Genomic DNA, 21,065 nt, shown 5'->3' with positions numbered 1-21,065 from the left:
CCTCCCAAGTAGCTGGGACTACAGGAGCCCGCCACCATGCCTAACTAATTTTTGTATTTTTAGGAGAGACAGGGTTTCACCGTATTAATCAGGATGGTCTCAATCTCCTGACCTCGTGATCCGCCCGCCTCGGCCTCCCTAAGTGCTGAGATTACAGACATGAGCCACCGTGCCCAGTCCAGAATTTTCTTACAGTGGAACCCTTGGGGCAGGGCTGGAGCCAGTGAGTAAAAGTTAAAAGAAAGCACATTTTTGTTCAGCTGTATAAGAAAAATGCTAAAATTTCAGTTTACCATGAAAGTCTACATGCCAGGAAGAAACTGAATGAATGTTAAACAGACTCAAAATTAAGAGAAGCTATGATGTGGGCCTACCTTATGGGATGTGAGTCCTCCGGGCCAGGATAGACAGCTTAGGCACCAGGGAGGTACTCTGAGGATGTGCCATCACCACAGTCACCACAGACCTGAACTGGCTCTCTGCAGCTTTGTGGTCTGTATTTATGGCCCATCCATGCATCCCTGTGCCTTCCTGCCCCTGACTGGTGCCTGCACTAAACACTTAGGTTTTGTATTGTGCTTAAATCCTTCACACCAGGCCTAAGGGTTTGGCCTAAGTAGTTTCAGCCTCTCAAGGGTCTTCTTAACTAACCTTTTCTGCTTCTCTGTGGTCTTGACATTGACCCTCCCCAACCCTGCATGTCCCACAAGCTGTGGAGTTCCCCACTGCACATGGTGCTTTATTAAAGGCTAGAAAATTAAGGATGTGAATGACAATAGGATGGGCAACCAAGAGTGCTCATCAAATCTCCTCCCTGAAGTTATTTAGAAACAAGAGCCTTCTTTGTTAAGATTTTTCAGAGGCCAACTAACCAAGTGAGCCACATGGCATCTGGAAGGGAAGGGGAATGGAGTTGGCAAGGGTTGAACCCCTACTCAGTGACTGTCATTGTGTTAGGGTTTTTGACACACATCACCACATGGAATACTCACAATACTCCCTTGGTTAGGTCTATTAATCTCTTTTAAATGAGAGGTGACAGAGATTCATAGGGTTAAGTAACCTGCCCAAAGTCATAAGGCTGGCAAGTTGCAGAGCCAGGATTTGAATTCAGCATGACCCTCCAGCCTATTTCAACCCTGCTACAGGCCTTTTCCAGCTTGGAAAGTCTAAATCTACCAGGTTTTCATGTGACACAATTATTGAATTACTTGTAGATTTCATTCTTTTGAATGGTCTGTTTTGCAGCAACACTCAGGAAAAAATTGTCACTTCACATGGCTTTGATTAGCAATATTAATACTCTTTTAGAAAACATAGATTACAGCAATACAGGGAGCTGGCCCTGAAATTAAATTCAGAATGATAACTCCAGAATTTCAGATTTAAGGGCAGAAAGAGGATGGAGGTCAGCTGGTCCTGGCTCCTGAAGAACCATCCCCACTCCCTGTTTTAAATTTTGTCTCAAGAGCTACCTCCCAACTGAAGCACTTGTCTCTGCAGTAATACACCAAAGAGTCATTTTCTGCACTTTTGCCTAAAAGCTGACTTTTACAGAAGAATCATAGGAATAATACAATATAGGTTTCCATTTGATATAACCAATTTTCCCTAAAGAAATTCTGCACTAAATTAAAATAGTGAGCACTACAACGTAACTGCATAGTCTCTGGAGCTTAGCTACTAAGGTTCAAACCCAGATTCCATCACCACTTCCTGACCATTACTTTTCTTAGCCTCAATTTTATTCTTTGGAGAGTTTTAAGGATTTAACCAGTGAACATATATAATACAGAGTAAGTGATGTATTGTGATTTTGTTTAGTTTTTTTTTTTTTTTCAAGGACAAGGGGAAACAAGATCATTGTGCAATATGTTCCCAACTCAAATGTTGGGTACATAACATTCCCAACGGACAGTTTTGAGCTTAGACTCTGCATTTCCTGTGTAATCCAGAACATCTCTATAACTTGCCACACCTGACTCACTCTCAACTACTGAAACTTCTCAATGATCAGAGCTGAGCACTTGTGAAAATATGTGATAATAAGAATCCAGCAATTCATTTTCTGGACATTTTGTTTTTTGTTAATTTGACAAAGTCACTTATTAACCTTAGTTTACTATGTTCATTTCTACCTAGCAGTTCCATTGGGGGTGATTCCCCTTGATTGGAGTAGTCTGGGAAAGGAACAAAGAACTTTCCCAACATCCTAGAGGTATCCTCTATTCATTGATTAACTGGTTCACTCATTCATTCAATGAGTAATTTCTTGAGAAACCACTGATGCCCAGCTCTGAGCTGAGTTCTAAGGATTCAGTAGCAAGCCAAGCAGACATAGTCTCTCCCCTCATGGTGCCTGTAGTAAGATATATGACAAACAAGTAAACAAAGAATTAAACAATGATATCATAAAAAGCACTACAAAGGAAACAGAAAGGGCTTATGACAGAGAATAATGAGAGGGAATGAAACTACTTAGACAGGATGTTCAGAAAAGGCCTCTTTGAGAAGAAAATGCACTCTCATTTCCTGAACCCAAAAAGTTAGAAGTCAGCTATGACAGACACCACCATTTTCCTACGTAATACATTTCACTTCTCTCTTATTTTGCTTACATGCACAGCACAGTGTACCTAACTAAAGCACACACATCCCAGCTTTGGCCAGTGAGGTATAAGCTATAATTTCAGAGAAGGTGTTGCTTCCCTAATATAAGGACTGCCCTTTCTTGCTTCTCTTTAGCAACTTATTTTATCTGAAATATGGACAAGATGGCTGGTGCTGTGGGAGTCATCTTGCAAATAAAAGGGAAAAGCAAAGAAAAAAAAGTCTTTTCTCTGATATTTTTGAGCCAATGACCCAGGCAACCATTTTTAGACTTCTAATTGAATGAAAAAGAAAAAAAAAAAACCTGTATATGTGGAAGTACTGTCATCAGAATGTTCTGTAATTCATCATCAAATGAAATCCCTCGCTATTATACCAGCCAAGCACAGCACAGAAGGAAGGGCATTTTGGGAGAAGAAATAACATGTCTGAAGACCTTAAAGCAGGAAAAAGCTTGGCATGTTTAAGGATAGAAAGGCCAGTGTGGCTAGAGTACAGCAGGCATGGAGGAAAGTGAGAAGAGCTAAGGTTGGACATATAAGGGACGGGTCAATTAAGCCTGCAGGCCAGGGTTAGGAATTTGAATTTTATTAGAGGAGTGAATGACAGCCACTGGATGGCTGATAGATACTCTGCAAAGATCCTCTGCCTGCCTTGTGGTGAAGGACTTGGAGGAGGGCAGGAGGAGAAGTGGGGAGACAAGCCAGGGCCATTGCAGTTGTCCTGGGGAAAGAAGACATTGGCGTAGGCAGGGACAAAGGCATTGGTGGTGGAGAAAACTACACTGAAACGGCAGTGTGGCAGCCAGTTTGAGAGTAATTTGGCAAAAAAAAGATCAGTACAATATGTGAAGAATTTAACCATTGCTTGTTACTCAAGAGGATCAAACCACTTATTGCCACAGGCCAGGTAGGTGAAATAATATTAAATATAGCAGTTAACATTTATGTGTTATGGTTGACAGACACTGTACCATTAATCCTTATAATGGCACTATAAGGTAGACATTGTGATTATCCCCATATTACAAATGAGCAAACTGAGTCATAATCAAATTAAGTAACTTGCTCAAAGTCAAAATTGTTAATAACCTGGCGGAGGTGAGTTTCAAACCTAAGGCTGTCTGATTCCTTGACTCAAGACACAAAGGGCTTAGAAACTACTCTTAGATGATTTTTCTTTTCTTTGTATATGCTTAGTATCACACACAAAAAGTCTCCACATCCTCCATTCAGGGACTAGATCCTTATCCTTGAGGGTGATAGAGGGAGGAAAGTCTATATGTTCTGGAGAATAAAACCTGGGCACATTTATTGAGCCTTTATTACATGCCAGATCCTCTACGTTTATTATAGCCACTTTACAGGTTGGGAAACTAAACTGCAGAGAAGTTATGTAACTTACCCAAAGTCACAAACCTAGTAAGATTCAACCCAGGCTGTCAGACATGTTTAACCATTGCACATAACTGTCTCCTTCAAAGGAGTTTCTTCACTGATTCAAAGTCTGAATCTTGCTCATCCTGCACAAAAGTTAACCTGAATGGTGTAAGGGCCCAAACAGTTGCTGTTCCACTAAGCCAGAAACATCAAGCCAGTCCACACCTTGGGATCAGTGGCGGTGAACACATTGGGACTGACGATTATTTCAGCTAAATGCAAATTCACTGAACTAAAAGCCCAACTAGGACCAAACCAAGCATAAAGATGGCCATAAGACCCCGGATTAATTCTGCCTACTTCTAGTTCTCTTTAGTTATAGCTCAAATGTCACATTCTCAGAGATGTTATCCCTGCTGACCTTAGCTAAGCTAAAGTAATGCTCCCGTGCTCAGGTCACTGACTACCCCACATCTTATTTATCCTTCCTCTAAGTGTTTCTAACTCTAGAATAATATCACTTTATCATTTTTGCGCTTATTGTCTGTCTCCACCCACGAGAATGTAAGCTCAATTTTTCCAGTGCCTAGAATGTCTGGCACATGGTAGGCATTCAATAAATATTTGATGAATGAATGATTGAATAAATTTGTTAATTTGCGTTGGCATCTGGGGAAAACACTTCAAGCTTTAGACAAATATACAGGTTTCTCTTCAACTTAAGCACCTGGGACAGTAGAAAGAGGGACAAATAGCTAAACTGATAGGATAGCATTAGAAAATGGCACCAGGATTAATGCAGGTGGTCACTTTTTAAAAGCTCCTTCCTAGGAATGGTAGCCTTCTTCTATTCCCATGGGAGGTGGCATGACCCACTGCAGGGCATTTAAGTAAGCCACTAGAAGTTCAAGTTAGAAGTTCCCACCCTAGTGGAAGCTACAAGAGAGAGAGACAGTGGTGGGAGGGTGCTCTGGGAGAGCGCACTAAGGAGGAGGTGCAGTCAGCGATGGGCCCCGTGACCCCCAGCAGTGACAGCAGGCAGAGCCTTAGGAGCACAGCGGAGCAGGTGCTTGTGGCCCTCACCTGCTGGTTCATTATTCTCATCAGCAGTAATAGAGGTTCCCCTAAGAACCACACTCTCTCGCCTGCCTTTCAGTGTGGGCAGCAGCAGGAGAAATGGTATGCATGGCTAGTGCTTTTTTGGATGTCTCCACCCCACTGGGGATCATTTCTGTTTTGCTTCAAAATTTAAATAAATAAATAACACAAACAAAAAAACAGAGGCTCTCTGATGCAGATGAGAGAATCATCCCTTGCTCATTTTTGTATTCCTAGAAAGAACATAAACCATACACGATCTTTCCCTGTTTTTTGGTACAGTTATTGCAGGCTGGTTTTCTCGTTCTCTTTTGAATACCTCGAGCAGAACACCCCTCGTGTTGTTAATGACTTCAAAGATACCGGGTCCACTGTGCGGCAAGTGATAAAAATGTACACAGCATGTGTTGGATAAATTAATAAACTCTCCAGAGCCTCCGAGTCCTCTGGCCCAGCAGCACCGTAATGAAATGTTATTCTGAAGTGGAGGAGGTGGGAAGGAGAAGGGGAGCAGTATTTAATATATGCAAATTAACTAGTATGCAAATTGCCACTAAGTTAAAAATAACGGACTGCGAGAGAAGCCCATTTTTAAAGCAGCTTGTTTATTCATTAGCCTAATTTCCATTATCAATCCTTCTGTTTTCTTCTTTATTAAGTACTCACATTTGGGGAAGTTTGCTTCCTACAAATTGTTTTGCTCCAAAACCCATAACACTGGTAAGAACAATCACCGCACATTAGCTTCACTCGGTCTCATTCTTGATTTTGCTCCTAGCTTTCAATCTCTTTTTCTCTTTCTTTCTTCCTGTCCCTTTCCTTTTGCCGTTTTCTCCTATCACTTTCACTTGCCTTGTTTCTCTGGCACCTTTTGTTTCACGGCTAAATGCGGCTCCATGAAGCATCGGGCAGGGGCGAAGAGAAGCCTCCTGTCCTATGAGGTCTGACTGCAGGGACCTGTTCTTCCAGCCACCCGCCCGCATAGGTGGACTCGGATGCAAAAGGCACCAAATTCCAGCTCCCCAGCACCTCAGGGCGTGTGCTGTCATTATCCCTCACCCAGCAACAGAAAAGCCAGAACAATGCACGCCCTGATTCGGGTCTGTATATGGCCTGCTCTGCCTAGAGACAGACCTTACACAATGTTAAAGACAAATTGGCAGCCAAAATCCCCGTCTTTTGTCTCAAGAAGCATCCACCTTGCTATGAGCGAGCTCTGGTGCCCCCGAGAGGCCGAGAACGGTACTGATTGCTGGGCCGGTTATGGGTACGGCGGGAGGCTGGAGTAGAGCCTACACAAAGCCCTGGGCAGCAGTAATGTCCAGAGGGGAGATCCTGAAAGAAGGGGTGCCCTTGAGCAGGTGGGGAGGGGGCTCAAGAGAATAGGCTTTGCCAAAGCTGCACATAGCTTGCAAGGCTGGTTTTTGTTTTAACTGTTGTCATTTTTCACAGGGTTTGTAATCACATAGTTATTACGAAGCATCAAAATTATTTTTTAACAAGAGGTTCTTGGTACATGGTGCTTAGCTGCAGCTGTGCAAAGCTGTCTGTGCCATTCCAGACCCCACGGAATGTGCATCTTAGACACACAGGCACATACTCTGAGGGGTGGTGTCCTAAAGAAGCTGTGGCTGAGACCCACAGTGGAGAATCCCAAGGCTCGCCCTGCCAGGAGCCCTGCTCCACAGCAGGCTGTGCTGCAAGTCAGTTGCAAGGGATTCAACATGAACACAAATTCCCAGAGCAAATAACTCTAACTCCCACTCCCTTCTGAGTTCCCTCAGTTGCTATTGCTTATAACTCTCCTGGGAGACACACTATGTCAGAGTAGGAACCACATTTTTCAGGTTTCAGCTCAAGGTCAGAGCTCTGTTATTCCCCTGCTAAAGTACCTATTACTCAGGGGCAATGATGTCAAATGTAAAAGGTCACACTTTGGCAGCTGCTAGGGATCGTCCACAGACAGGTGGTGGCTGGGGAATGAATTTGCACCAGTTCCTTAAACTCCAGCATGTACTGCAATCTCCCATTGTTCTTAGGGCTAAAAATGGTGTCAAAAGGCCAAAGACCTGAAAGAGGCAGATGACACCAGAAACAGTCACTGACACTAAGCTCAAGATGGAGTCAGAAAGATAAATCATTATTATTTAAGCTCTGCACGTTTTAATACATACTCTCTTTGCAATATTTCCATAGAATGAGGAAATAAATCACCCTGCTCTTGACATTTTTAATAACTTTAAGAATGTGGTTAGGGTAATACTTAACTTTATTGACATATTGTATGGTTCATCCGTCTCATCAAACCTCAATGAAACTTCAATGAATATTAACTGAGGACCCATAATGGATTAGGTACTGCCTGAAAAATCCCCCAAACAGTCCCTATCTGCCCTCCAGGAGTTCTAACTTACTGGTTTGACTCCTGTCTGTGGAAATCAATAGCCCACAGGGTAAGGTTTTATGGAGTTGGGGGTAGGGACTGTTCAGATTCTAGCTGGAGGATTTGGTTCACTGGGCATGGGAACACCTCTTCTTAGACTCTGGCTATTTGTCCTCAGGTTTAGATGCCTTTCTTGAGCAACAGACACAGACATGATGAATGGGAAGAAGACAGAACCTAATGCCACTCAACAACTATGCCTCAAAGATAGTAGATGCAGCCTACTGTCTGATGGGTATATGACACTGTTCTTCCTGGTTCCCTGCTTTCACAGAACAGAAAAGACAGGCCTAGAGTGGGACCTTAAACTCGCCGAAGTCACATAACTAACTCTTTTATAGCAGAATAAGGAGTAATAACCAAGTGTCTTGATTTTCAGGCCAACTCCCTTTTCATTGGTAAATGATAATGGTGGTGTACTTTACAAAGGGGTAGGGGAATAAAAGGAAAGAGGGTCAAATAATTCAAGTACTAATATGATAATATTTGACCCATATCTCTAGGATTCACTTTTTGGCACCTTGAATTCTCAAAACCACAAGTTTTCTCTCTCACCCTCAGGATTTTTTTGAGCTGGTGCCTTTGCAAGAATACTCTGATCTCCAATCTTCTTCTCCTAGCCATTCTTAGACATTCTTCAGGCCTTTGTTTGGGTATCACTACCTCTAGTAAGCTTTGCCTGGTTCCTCGCATCTGAGCTAGGTACCCTCTATATATTTTCAAGGTCCCCACCCCTTGTCCTGCATCACAGCTCCTACCACACGTCATTGTAATTTTCTTTTACTTCTCTGCCTTCTTCAATATTCTGTGAACCCCTGGAGGACAGAAACTATATCTGTCTTGCTCAATCAAGATTATCTCTACAGACTCTAAAGTTAATAACTCTAAGAACATGGTTATAGTCAACTTTATTGATATAGTGTACAGTTCATCCATCTTATCAAACTTCAATTAAATCTCATTGGCCATTAAACGAGGGCCCAGAATGTACGAGGCAGTGATGCCTGGCACAGAGTAGATGCTCAATAAATATTTTAGAATCCATAAAGGAAGAGTGGAACTTAGAACCTCATCAGGGAGAAAATGTCACTAGCCATTCCTGCCACAGAAGTATCCAATTTCTCCCTCCCCGCTGAATATATCCTTGGCTACTAATCTGAGCATTCCAGAGTGAGACTTACACTGTCTGAGAAAACATGTAATAGGCCATGTAAAGATAAGATAAAGGTATACACATTTGAATATGGTCCTTCTTATTTATAAGTGTAAACCTAACCCTCAGGAAACATATCTTCTGGCTAGCAAAAACCAAGTAAACAAGCAAATACTGGACAGAGAAATAATTTTGCAGAAAAATTGCAAAAGTTGTTTAATATCTTTGCTACATAAAGAATTCATATAAATTGATTTAAAAAAAAAAAGAATAAAGTCCTCAATAGATAAGTAGGCAAGGGACATAAACAGAAAATTTCTATAAGGAAAGCCTTAACTAGTAAATAAAAATGTATAAAAATATCCAGCCTTGCTCGTTAAAACAATTGTGTGGTGTAGGACCTGGATCCAGAGATGAGAAAAGGTCAGTTGCCCCTCTCACCCAGGCTTACTCACAGTAGGACCTATTATTGCTGCTGTATTTCAACGGGCAAGGTGAGACATTGTTTGAGTAGAAGCCCTCAGGTCTTTAATAGGCTGGGAGAGATGCAAAGAGCAACACAGTGAACAGCACAAGAATGTGAATTCTGAACTGGCAGCTAATAGAGTGGCAGGAAGCTGGACAACAAGAAGAGGGATACAAAGGCACGGAGGTGGCTTTGCTTGTTCCAGGATGCAGTGCCTAACGTGGCTAGCCCACTGCCTGGCACATGACAAACACTAGAAAACTGTGGCACTAAATATACAATATTGCACATGGAGGAGAAGGAGTCAAAAATATAAATGAATGTTTGAAATAAGGTAATATGTTTAAATAGGACAGAATCCCAGGGGCTTTATGATTTGCTGTGAAAGTGTGTTTTGGGCTTCTTGTTCAAACAGCTGCCATGTAGGGTTCCCTCTGGTGCGCCCACCAGAAGGGAAATGAGACTCATTAATGTATCATATCAGCATGGCTCCCAGGTGCCTCACAAATTCAGAGATGGGTCTGAGAAACAAAACGATAACAAAAATATGATTTACCCTATTAAACTTTTAGAAGTTAAAAATAAAGATAATATTTTATTGGTGCCGTATAAATATAAGCACAACAATCTTTTGAAGTTTTTTTGAAAGCAGTCTGGCAATATCTATCAAGCACCATGTATCAATTAGTTATTGTGGCAAGAATGTTGTGTAACAAATACATCAAGAGAGCCTGTAAAATCCGCAAGGAGTCACACATGTGTTTGTCTACCTGGGCAAGGCAGAAAACAGGGTAACGCCAACCCACGAACGGGAGGCGGCTCAGTCACTGAGCTCCTTTCCGGAGCTCAAAGGGCAATGCATAGAGTTCAACTGAATTCTCATAATTGCACATTAAAAACTCATTGAAAGGAACTTCATGGGGTGATAGAAGTGTTCTATATATTTTATTATTATTATTATTATTTTAATTTTTTTTTAACAAGCCTGCATGTTGTGCACATGTACCCTAGAAGTGTTCTATATCTTGAATGGGGTTAAGCAGGCATGTTCATCTTTCAAAACTCATTAAAATAATCACCTAAAATATGTTAATTTTATTGTATATAGCTTATTCCCCAATAAAGTTGACTTTAAAAATAAAAGCCAGTTGAGAATCACTTTAATTTTAAAATTTGAATTATAGAAAACTGGTTTTAGCTGAAAGCAGGCTGGAAAACTTAAGTTGAATCAAAAAGTATTTATAGTTCTTTCAGTTCTGGCTAAGATGAAATAACAGGGACTGAATTTTGTCCTCCTGTCTGAAATAAACAAGGACAAAAGGACACATGAAAGAACAGTTTTCAAGACATTGGCTATCAGGCAAAACAACAGATATCAGGGCAGCAATGCCTGAGAGATGGAGAACAAGTGAGGGGAGCTGTACAATTGCCCCAGCTTGCTGCCTTTAGAATATTTCCAGACCGTGGAGCAAGAAGGGGGCTATCAGGCAGAGACCAGCGAACTTCCCGAGTTTAGGATACAGAGCTGAAAGTCTTGGGAGACAATGCAGCTAGAGTTCCAAAGACAGAGAGAAGAGAGATGAACAGAGAGAGAACTCTAAAGTCAGCCAAGATCCCCTTGTGTATTCAACAAACTATTGATCAGCACCATGTACTGAGAAAACTACTTAAGTGTAGAAAAAGAACCCCCAGAAAAGATTAGAGAGAATAGTATCTAGTGTTCACACAGGAGCAAGAATACTGCCTGTTCTCACCAGCAAGACTGGAAAACATCATCATTCACCAGCATGAGGTAGCGCACGCACAAAGGGCTTGCCTAACTGATAGGGAATAATTAACTGTAGGCTGAACACAGTTTGGTCTCACCTAAAAATATGAAAAGCAATAACCTAAAAGATCAAACTGTTGCCAAGTAACTTAACTGTATCACAGAACAAGGCTCAAAAATATTTACAGGAATACAAAAATATCCAGCACCCAAAAATGGATAAAGAAGTTTAACTCATAGTGATAAAGAGGTAAATACACTGAGGGGGCATGATAATCCTAAATTTTTATGTTCCAGAAAAGAGAACTTCAAAAAACAAGAAGCAAAAACTGATAGAACTTCAAGGAGAAACAGACAAAGCCACAGTTGATTGTGGCAGATTTTAATATCCTCTCTCTAAACAATTGATAGAACAAGGAGACAGAAAATCAGTAAGGGATATACAAAACTTGAACAACACCGTTAACCAACATGATCTAATTGGTATTTATAGAATACACTCCACCTAACAATAGCACAATACACATTATTTTAAAGTGCAAATGAAATATTTACCAAGATAGATTATATTCTGAGACATAAAATAATTCTCAATCAACTTAAAAGGATTAAGTTCTTAGAAAGTACATCTTCTGGTCAAAATGGAATTAAATTATAAATCGGTAACAGAAAGATCTCTGAAAAATCACTAAATACTTGAAAAGCAAACAACATACTTCCAAATAACCCATGGGTCAAAGAAGAAATCAAAAGTGCAATTAGAAAGTATTTGAAGTGTAAGTAAATGAAAACACAACATATCAAAAGCTGTAGATGCTGCTAAAGCTGTACTTAGAGGGAAATTTATAGCACTGAATGCCTGTATTAGAAGAAATGTTTCAACTCAGTGAGCTCAGCTTCCACACTAAGAAACTAAAAATGACAAAGAAATTAAGCCAAATATAAGCCGAATAAAGGAAATAACAATTATCCAAGTGAATATCAGTGAAAAAGAAAACAAATGCAACATAGAAAAAAGTGAGTGAAGCTAAAAGCTCATTCTTTGAGCAGACCAATAAACCTCTTGCCAGACCAAAAAAAAAAAAAAGACAAAAATCTCTTGCCTTTTTTTTCTCAGTAAAAGAGAGAGAGAGAAAAGGAGAGGGAGATACAAACTAGCAATTATAGGAATGAAAGAGGTAAAATCACTACAAATTCTACAGTTGATAAAAATATTATGGAGTATATTATGAACATCTTTATGACAATAGATTTTACAACTTAGGTAAAATAGACAAAATCTTTGAATGACAAAAACTACCAAAACTCACTCAGGAAGAAATAGATAGTCTGAATAATTCCATACATATTAAAAAATTTAATTTGTAGTTAAAAACTACAAACTACTTGGAGTCGCATAAAGAAACTCCAAGCCCAGATGGCTTCACTAGTGAAAACAGTAAAGAAAGAAATAACAAGAAATGAAGCAAGGAATAAAAACTTACCAACTAATCCCCATGAGTTCCGCATTACCCTAATACTAAAAGCAAGCAAAGATATTACAAGAAAAGGAAACTCCAGACTAATAGATCTCATTAATATAGATACAAACATTTTAAACAAAATTTTAACTATATCAAAAGAACACAACAGAGAATCCAAAAATAGACTCATATATATATACATGAACAATTATTTTTGACAAAGGCAGACGAGCAATTCAATGGAGAGAGATTTACTTTTCCAAAATAGTGTTAAAATGATTGGATAACTATACACACACAAAAAAATGCATTATATGCAAAAATAACCTCAAAATGGATTATAGGCCTAAATTTAAAACCTAAAACTATAAACTTCTAGAACAAAACATAGGAGAAAATCTTTGTGACCTTGGGTGAGGCAATGATTTCTTATATATGACACCAAAATCCCAATCCATAAGAAAATCATAAATTTATATTTCATTAAAATTAAAACACTTATTCTTCAAAGGATACTGTTAAGAGAATCAAAAGACAAGATATAGACTGCAAGAAAATCTTTGCAAAGCATATATCTGATAAAGGACTTGTCTCCAAAATATATAAAGAACTCTCAAAACTCTGTAATAAGAAAACAACCCAATTTGTTTTTACATGAGCAAAAGGTTTGAAAAGCCATTTCAACAAAGAAGATACACAGATGGCAAGTAAAGTCCTGAAAAGGTGCTCAACATCATTTGTCTTTAGAGAAATGTATATCTAAATTACAATTAGACAGTCCCACATACCTACTAGAATGGCTAATGTTAGAAACATTGACCATAGCAAATATTGATGAGGATGAGCAAGTATTGATGAGGATGCAAAGCCAGTGAAACTCTCATATACTGCAGGTGAGAATGTAAGATGGTGTAACCATTTTGAAAAACAATTTGGGATTTCATAGTTAACGTATACCTACTATATGACCCAGCCATTCCTCTCCTAGGAGTTTACCCAAGAGAAATAAAAGCATATGTCCATACAAAGATTTGTAAACATTTGTTTACAACAATTTTATTTTTAAAAGCCCAAAGTGAAAACAACCCAAATGTCCATCAATAGGTAAATGAATCAATAATTTGTTGCTACATCTATACAAGACTACTCAATAAGAAGGAATGAATGATTGACACAACAGTGATAAATATCAAAATAACTATGAGTTAAAGAAGCCAGTCAAAAAAATACATACTGTTTGATTCTATTTATATAAATTTTAGAAAATGCAAACCAATTCATAATGACATAAAGTTTATCAGTGGTTCCCTGTGAACAACAGGAGTGTGTGAGGGCAGGTAGATGAATAGATTACAACCCTTTGGGAAAACTTCTGGAGGTGACGGATATGCTCGTTATTTTTATTTGGTTGATGGTTTCACAGGAGTATGCATGCACCCACACTTATCAAATTGTACATGCTAAAAATGTGCAATTTATTGTGTGTCAATTATATTCCATTAAAGCTGTTAAAAACAAAAGTTATAAAAGTACAAGGGACCAGCAACATTTTAAAGAGACAGTATACTTTCATTTTTGTTTTATTTTATTTTGTTATGTTGGTGCAGTGGGGAGCTTTTGAATGGGGACTGGAGAAAGAAAACTTATACTTCAAAAGAAAAACTATAGTACACCTGTTGTTAGCTGTTCTTGAGTTTTTTGTTTGGTTTTTTGTTTTGTTTTGTTTCTGTGGTTTGAACTAAATCCTAAATTCTTTGTGGGTTACAAGTCCCCAAACCAATGCTTTCAAATCTTTACTTTTAAAACGGGGAGTTGCACTCCTTACCCTAGTACTCAGTATTTACCTTATAGTACACTGTTCCCTTAAATGCGATGCTGAAACTACAGACGACAATACTGACAGCTTTGCCATACAAGCCTTGGAACCCCAGCCAGGCCTGCATGAGTACACTCAGACAGTTGCAAAGTGGTTTCACTTCTTTCACCTTGGGGTCCACACCTACCCCTACTACACCCTTGATCAGCAGGAAGAAATTAGAGCAGTCTTCACCATTCTTCCATCTTCATTAGCCAACACCTTAAGATTAAGGTGTTAAAGAACCTAAAAGCAGGGATTGAAACCACTTTTGCAAAATTATGACTGAGGCAGTGAAGGAGATCTAACTTAACCAACTCCATTTTGCTTCTAACCTCTAAGCTGTCCTTGTTCATTCCTGGGCATAAGCTGAACTAACTTCGGGAGGAACTTAGTTTATACTTTAAAACAAACACAATAACAGCCCTTTCCCAAAACAAACCTTCTTCCTGTCTGGGTACTAGACTACTAACATTAGCCACAGGATTAGAAATTATGGTTTAGGAGTCATGCTGCTGGAGGCTAAAGATTCTGACCCTCCCTAAACTCCTAAGATCAAGGCTTGAGATGTTTTGCAGACCTTGCATATGATAGATCAACTGGCACCAACCAGATTGATAAACTGGCTCATCTGATCTTGTGACCCCCTCACCCATCCAGGAAATGACTCAGTGCAAGAAGGCAGTGACACACTATGATTTCATCTCCAACCCAACCAATCAGCACTCCCAGACTCACTGCCCCTCCCCACCCACTAAACTGTCTTTAAAAACTCTGATCCCCGAATGGGGGACACTGATTTGAGTAATAATAAAACTCTGGTCTCCCGCAAATAAATAAACAAGTAAATAAAAAGATACTGCTGTAAAAGAGTGAGGGAATAATGGAAGTGTCTTCAGAGAGTGAGGGGAAAAAAACAAGTGCCTCAGAGCTAGATGAAAGGAAAACAGGGGTTGGAGGAGATAAGTATAGCCAGGCTCCACACAGTAAAGCCCAACTTATTCAGTTTCATCTGGAGCCATAGGATGAGATGGCATAAGGAAGTCACAAGCAGTGGGCGTTATCTGATAGCTGTTCAGGGAAAGGGAGAAGATCAGCCAAGTTTCTGCCATTGCTTCTCACAGCTTAAGAAGAGTCCCCATTGTTGACAGCGACAGAGAAAAGCTACCAGGAGCTTAGCAGACCCTGGAGGACTTCATAATCCAACTTCCCCTAAATCTCAGAACTTCAGGAAAACTCCAAGAGGAAACAAAGCTTTACAAATTTTCTGGATGACTTAGATTAGTGGTCTCCAAATAATTTTGATTGCAATCTGCTATAGGTAAAAAAGAATCTGAGCACGTTCCCTCTAAATAGGGTCACTCACTACAAAATTACATCCCCGTATGCTGTTATATCCATACAACATATTGGTTTTTTAAAAAGAGCATCAAAAGTAGAAACTGTACAAGTATAAGACAAAAACAAATAAAAAATCAGAATTATAATATTCTTCCTACCCTCCATATTCCCTTGCTTACTGGGTGACTACATCTCACTTTGGGGACCACTGAGTTAGATAAAGCATTCTAGTCATGTACAGTGGACAAGAATAATCAGACTCAGACCCAGTAGGCTGTGTCAATATTAGGAAGAATAGAAATACTTGTGATAGCAAAACGTTGGAAACAATTGGTCTATTCAAAGAAGAATAACCAGTCAAATTTATATCCATTTGTCAGATAATTAAGCAACCATTTAAGATAATATTTTCAAAGAATATTCCTCGACACAGAAAAATGTTCATGATGTGGTATTACATGAAAAAAAAGAACAATGAATAATAGGAAGATTCTAATTTTAACAAATGAAAAACTATCAATGGGTCATAGAAAAAACTGGGCAGAAATGTATTCAGGTGTGGCTGAATTGTGGCTAATATTACTTTTCTATCTGATCTTTTCTGTACTGTCCAAATGCTCTACAATGAACATTTTCCTCTATATAATTATAAAAACACAATAATTTGGTAAAGAAAGCATTGCAAATAACTCCACCAGGCAGTAAAGATCAGTGACTCCGAGGACGCACCTACAAATCTAGTGAGACATTAAAAGGGTTAGAAAAAAAATTTAAAAACAAAAAATCAAAACTGTAAGCATAATGTAAAGGAATCTGGGCTCGCAGCAATACTCAGGAAATACATTCACCCCCACCCTCTACAGACATGCACCCTGCATGCACTGATCACGCCACAGGCTCTAGGCAAGGCCCTGGGGGTGTAAAGATGATTCCGATGCAAGCGCCCTGCCCTTGAGTATTTCAGTCAGTTGTCTTGTATTCTCATGCTGTGTTATCAGAAACAAAAAGCAAAAATACTTCCTTCCCTTATGCAAAGCAGCTTTTTGTTTTTCTATTAAAGCAGTTAAGAGAAGTTCTCACCACCACAACCCGGAAAGGTACGACAACTAGAGATTCTGACAAGGACAAATAAAATGGGTATATCAGACAAGGGGAAAGGTTAGACTCTTCAGTCTGAAGGCCAAGAGGAGAAGACATCTGCATCCACAAAACCAAGAACCAGCCAGGCATGGTGGCTCATGACTGTAATCCCAACACTTTGGGAGGCTGAGGTAGGTGGATCACGAGGTCAAGAGATTGAGACCATCCTGGCCAACATGGTGAAATCCCGTCTGTATTAAAAATACAAAAATTAGCTGGGTGTGGTGGTGCATGCCTGTAGTCCCAGGTACCAGGGAGGCTGAGACAACAGGATAATCGCTTGAACCCGGGAGGTGGAGGTTGCAGTGAGCCGAGATCCCACCACTGCACTCCAGCCTGGGTGACAGAACGAGACTCTGTCTCAAAAAACAAAACAAAACAAACAAACAAAACAAACAAGAACCTTGAGGATTCATGAGGCACGGATTTACGCACCAGATTCCAAAACTCTGTGACTAGGGGATATCCTGTGAAATGTGATCCAGGTTTAGTTCCAGACATAAAAGGAAGCAATTTCTCTCACGGTGAGTAATAAATGGATTGAAACTTATTGGAATTCATCACCCCCAAGAGGTGGTACTGGCAGGAAATATAAATGCCTTCCGAAAAGGTTCAGACAAATTTGGGAGTGACAGAATTGTGAATGACCTCCCTTGCTCACTTCCTCTTGCTCTCTGCCTCTAAAGCAGGCATGGTCTTTAGAGGCTGGGCTGGTGTTTGCACTAAAGGATATCCCCTAGTGGCCAGGCAAGGTCAGGGCCCCCATTCCATGCTCCTACAGCATCCTGTATTTAACTCATCATAGCCCTGACCACACTGTATTACAGTTCCTCCTTGATATGCCTGAACCCCTGTGAGGATGTGACAGAGGCAGAGCCAGTACTGAGCAGGTGCTCAATAAATGTGGGTTGAAAGAAAGAGTGTGTGACTCTACCTGTCCTTTCCCCAAGCCTGGGAGGTGTGCCAAGCACTGCATTTAATCAAGGCCAAATTTTGAGAGCTTCCGACACTGGCAGGAATGCTGATTACTCTCTGGTCCTCACTTGCCACTGCTCCCGACTCCAAAACCATACAATCCTGGAGCATAAAATCTGGTAGAATGGCAGGGAGCACTGGCTGCTTAGGATATGCTCTCAGAGCAAGGGCCCCAAGTGAAGTCACACAAGAATATCTCGTCTGAGGAAACGGCTCTTAGAAGCTCCTGAGCAGCTAATGTCTTTTATCCCCCCTCCTCTTATCATCCCCCAGACTTGCTCAACAGACAGCTCTGTTGTCCACTGTTGTGGGCTTCTGAGCTTTCATCTGCAAATCAATTCCCTGGAAATTTCACAGTAAAGTACACTGAGCTCTGTTATATCAAGGACACAGTCTCCTATATCTCCTCTAAAACCTTGTTTCATAACATTAATCTTATCCAGAAGTGTGCCAAGATTCTTCAGATTGAGGGCATGGGGATTTTAATTTATTTTTCCATTAATGATCAGCATCCATGCTAAACCTGTAAATATTACTTCTACTAATGCAGTGCAATGCTCATTTTTAATCCAAATACACAGAGTGAGCAATTCAGGGACACACTTTGCCCCAATAGGGCTTTTGCAAATCTGCATTTGGCTTAGAAGACAAGAGAAGGGAATACTTTGTATTCTGGGAAGTTGCAGTGGTCAGCTAGGATTCAGTTTCCTCATTCTTAAGATTTCTCCAGGATATATGGGAAGGAGAGGAAAAATAAATCAAAAGTAGTACAGATCATAACACCACACAGTTGTTAAAGCTGAAAAGGATTTTAAGGACTTTCTATTCAAAAGCCTTTCTTTTCACAGGTATGAAATGTAGTCACAGATGAGGATGTATGGCCCACGAGTAACTGTACAAAGTCCAGAAACAGCAACCTCCTTCAGGTTCTCAGAAATGGGATGGAGTGACCACAGTGGCAAAGCACTCTATTGCTGAGTTCATAATTACCATTCAGGTGCCAGTGCCCACCAGGGTCATCATACGCCACAGGCTCTCCCGGTCAGTGCTCATTTGAAATATGCTATTACACAGGTCCCATAAATGGAGTTTAAAATGTCAGATATTTAGTCTGATTTGGGGTTCCCAAAATACACTCTCTAGAATTACACAAAACCTGTAGAGGTAAAAAGTTAGGTCCTGCTGGGAATCCCGAGAGCCTAGACCTAGACCCTGCCAGGACTCAGATCCAAGGCATGGTGAGGCCAGGCCTGGAGGTATTCCAGATGTGTTCAGGGCCTCCAACACAAGAAGGAAAAGACACAGAGAAACTGAAGATAAGTGGTTGCCCATAATTATCAGTCTAGAGGCCATGGGAACTGATGCTTCTGGGCAGTCAGGTGGGAGGAGAAATAAAGGTCACAATCACTCCCTGAGCAGTCTCCACAAGGGGCATTTCTCAACAGTTTTCAAGATAACAAGTTGATATGCTGGTTATAAAGACTATGATGGGAAAAAGCATTATGGAAAGCAGATGTGAAATACGAGATTGGACTGTCACTAGTCACACCGTGAGTCTCTATGGCAGATGGACTTCAAGTGACAGCTGCTTTCTGTGCTCACCCTCCTACCACCCAGCAATTCCACCTCTGCCCTGTGAGACCTGGGTTATCCTTCTGGAGCTGAGGGAGGAGAAGGGCAGAAAACATGCTGATATGATGGGGGTCTGCATCCCAAAATATCTCTGTTCCCTATTGAGCTAGATAGATAAGGTAAGGGCCAAACCAAGGGACAAAAGTACTCTACCTTGCAATCAGGCAGTGATTCCTTCAAGGAAGACTCAAATGACACACTTGCTTTAACTCTGCACATGGTGCTCAATGCCCTGAGAGTCTGGCCTGCTGGGAGAAGACATAAGCCACAATAGGGTTCATAAGCTGATGTTTGTGGATCTGACTTGCAGTCCACTTGTCCCCTTGAGAACAACAGTTCCAAAGTATGGCTGAATGTCCGTTGGCCTGGGATTGCAGACTGCTGAAGGATAATGAGAGGAATAGCAAGATCAGGCAATAGCTGGACAGTGTAAGTCCAGGCCAGAGTCTCTGCCATCCATCACCCTGGACCACAGAGGGCTTTCCTTCCACTGGGCTTAGGCATGCGACACTTAGGTAAATAGTGACACACTTCACAAGGGAGAACAAATACAATTTTTATTAATTATATATTTAAAGTGCAGTTTATTCAGCAATTTACTCCTTTTTTCATTGCGTTTAATTTTAGGGGTGTTAGTGGTGGTGGTGGAACCCTTTTGATTACAAACTGAGATAAACCACCTGTCATTAAGATATCTGAGATCTGTTTGTTCTTGCTTGTTGGCAGGAAGCAGCAAGACCTTGAGTACAGGAGCAAGAACTACAGTAGGACCGAGACAGCGATTTATGCAACACACTATTTCAGGTGGACACAGAAAGCTCCTCTTTCAGAAAAGGAACTAAGGGAGGAAATGAAAAAGGAAAAACTCATGGAGTCCACCTTTCGTCATATTGTCACACTTTCTGGACTGTACATCAGTTTCCACTTTTTCTGACGCTTCTGTAACTTGAAGAAAATAATCTCATAAGCTCTAAGATCTGTCTCTGGAAGGAAAGGTGGAGAGAAACAGACTAGACTGTGATCAAGTAACCAAGAAATATGTGATTTCTAAGCTCTGTCAGCGTTTTGGACTGTTGCTGTGGGAGGTCAGGGACCCCGAACGGAGGGACTGGCTGAAGCTGCCGCAGAAGAACATAAATTGTGAAGATTTCATGGACATTTATTAGTTCCCCAAATTAATACTTTTATAAGTTCTTACACCTGTCTTTACTGCAATCTCTGAACATAAATTGTGAAGATTTCATGGACACTTATCACTTCCCCAATCAATACCCTTGTGATTTCCTATGTCTGTCTTTACTTTAATCTCTTAATCCCGTCATCTTCTTTGTAAGCTGAGGAGGATCTATGTCGCCTCAGGACCCTGTGATGATTGTGTTAACTGCACAAATTGTTTGTAGAGCATGTGTGTTTGAACAATATGAAATCTGGGCACCTTGGAAAAAGAACAGGATAACAGCAATGTTCAGGGAACAAGGGAGGTAACCTTAAACTGACTGCACCAGTGAGTCAGGTGGAACAGAGCCATATTTCTCTTCTTTCAAAAGCAAATAGGAGAAATATCGCTGAATTCTTTTTCTCAGCAAGGAACATCCCTGAGAAAGAGAATGCGCCCTGAGGGTAGGTCTATAGACGGCCCCCTTAAGGCGACCGCCTTTTACGGTAGAAACCGAAGGGATGAAATAAGCCCCCGCCTCCTGCAGCACTCCCAGGCTTATTAGGATGAGGAAATTCCCGCCTAA

The sequence above is a fragment of the Theropithecus gelada genome, chromosome 2 (assembly GCF_003255815.1).
Source record: "Theropithecus gelada isolate Dixy chromosome 2, Tgel_1.0, whole genome shotgun sequence".
Lineage (NCBI taxonomy): Eukaryota > Metazoa > Chordata > Mammalia > Primates > Cercopithecidae > Theropithecus > Theropithecus gelada.
The sequence above is the reverse complement of the archived record's forward strand: the minus strand, read 5'-3'. Positions refer to the sequence as shown.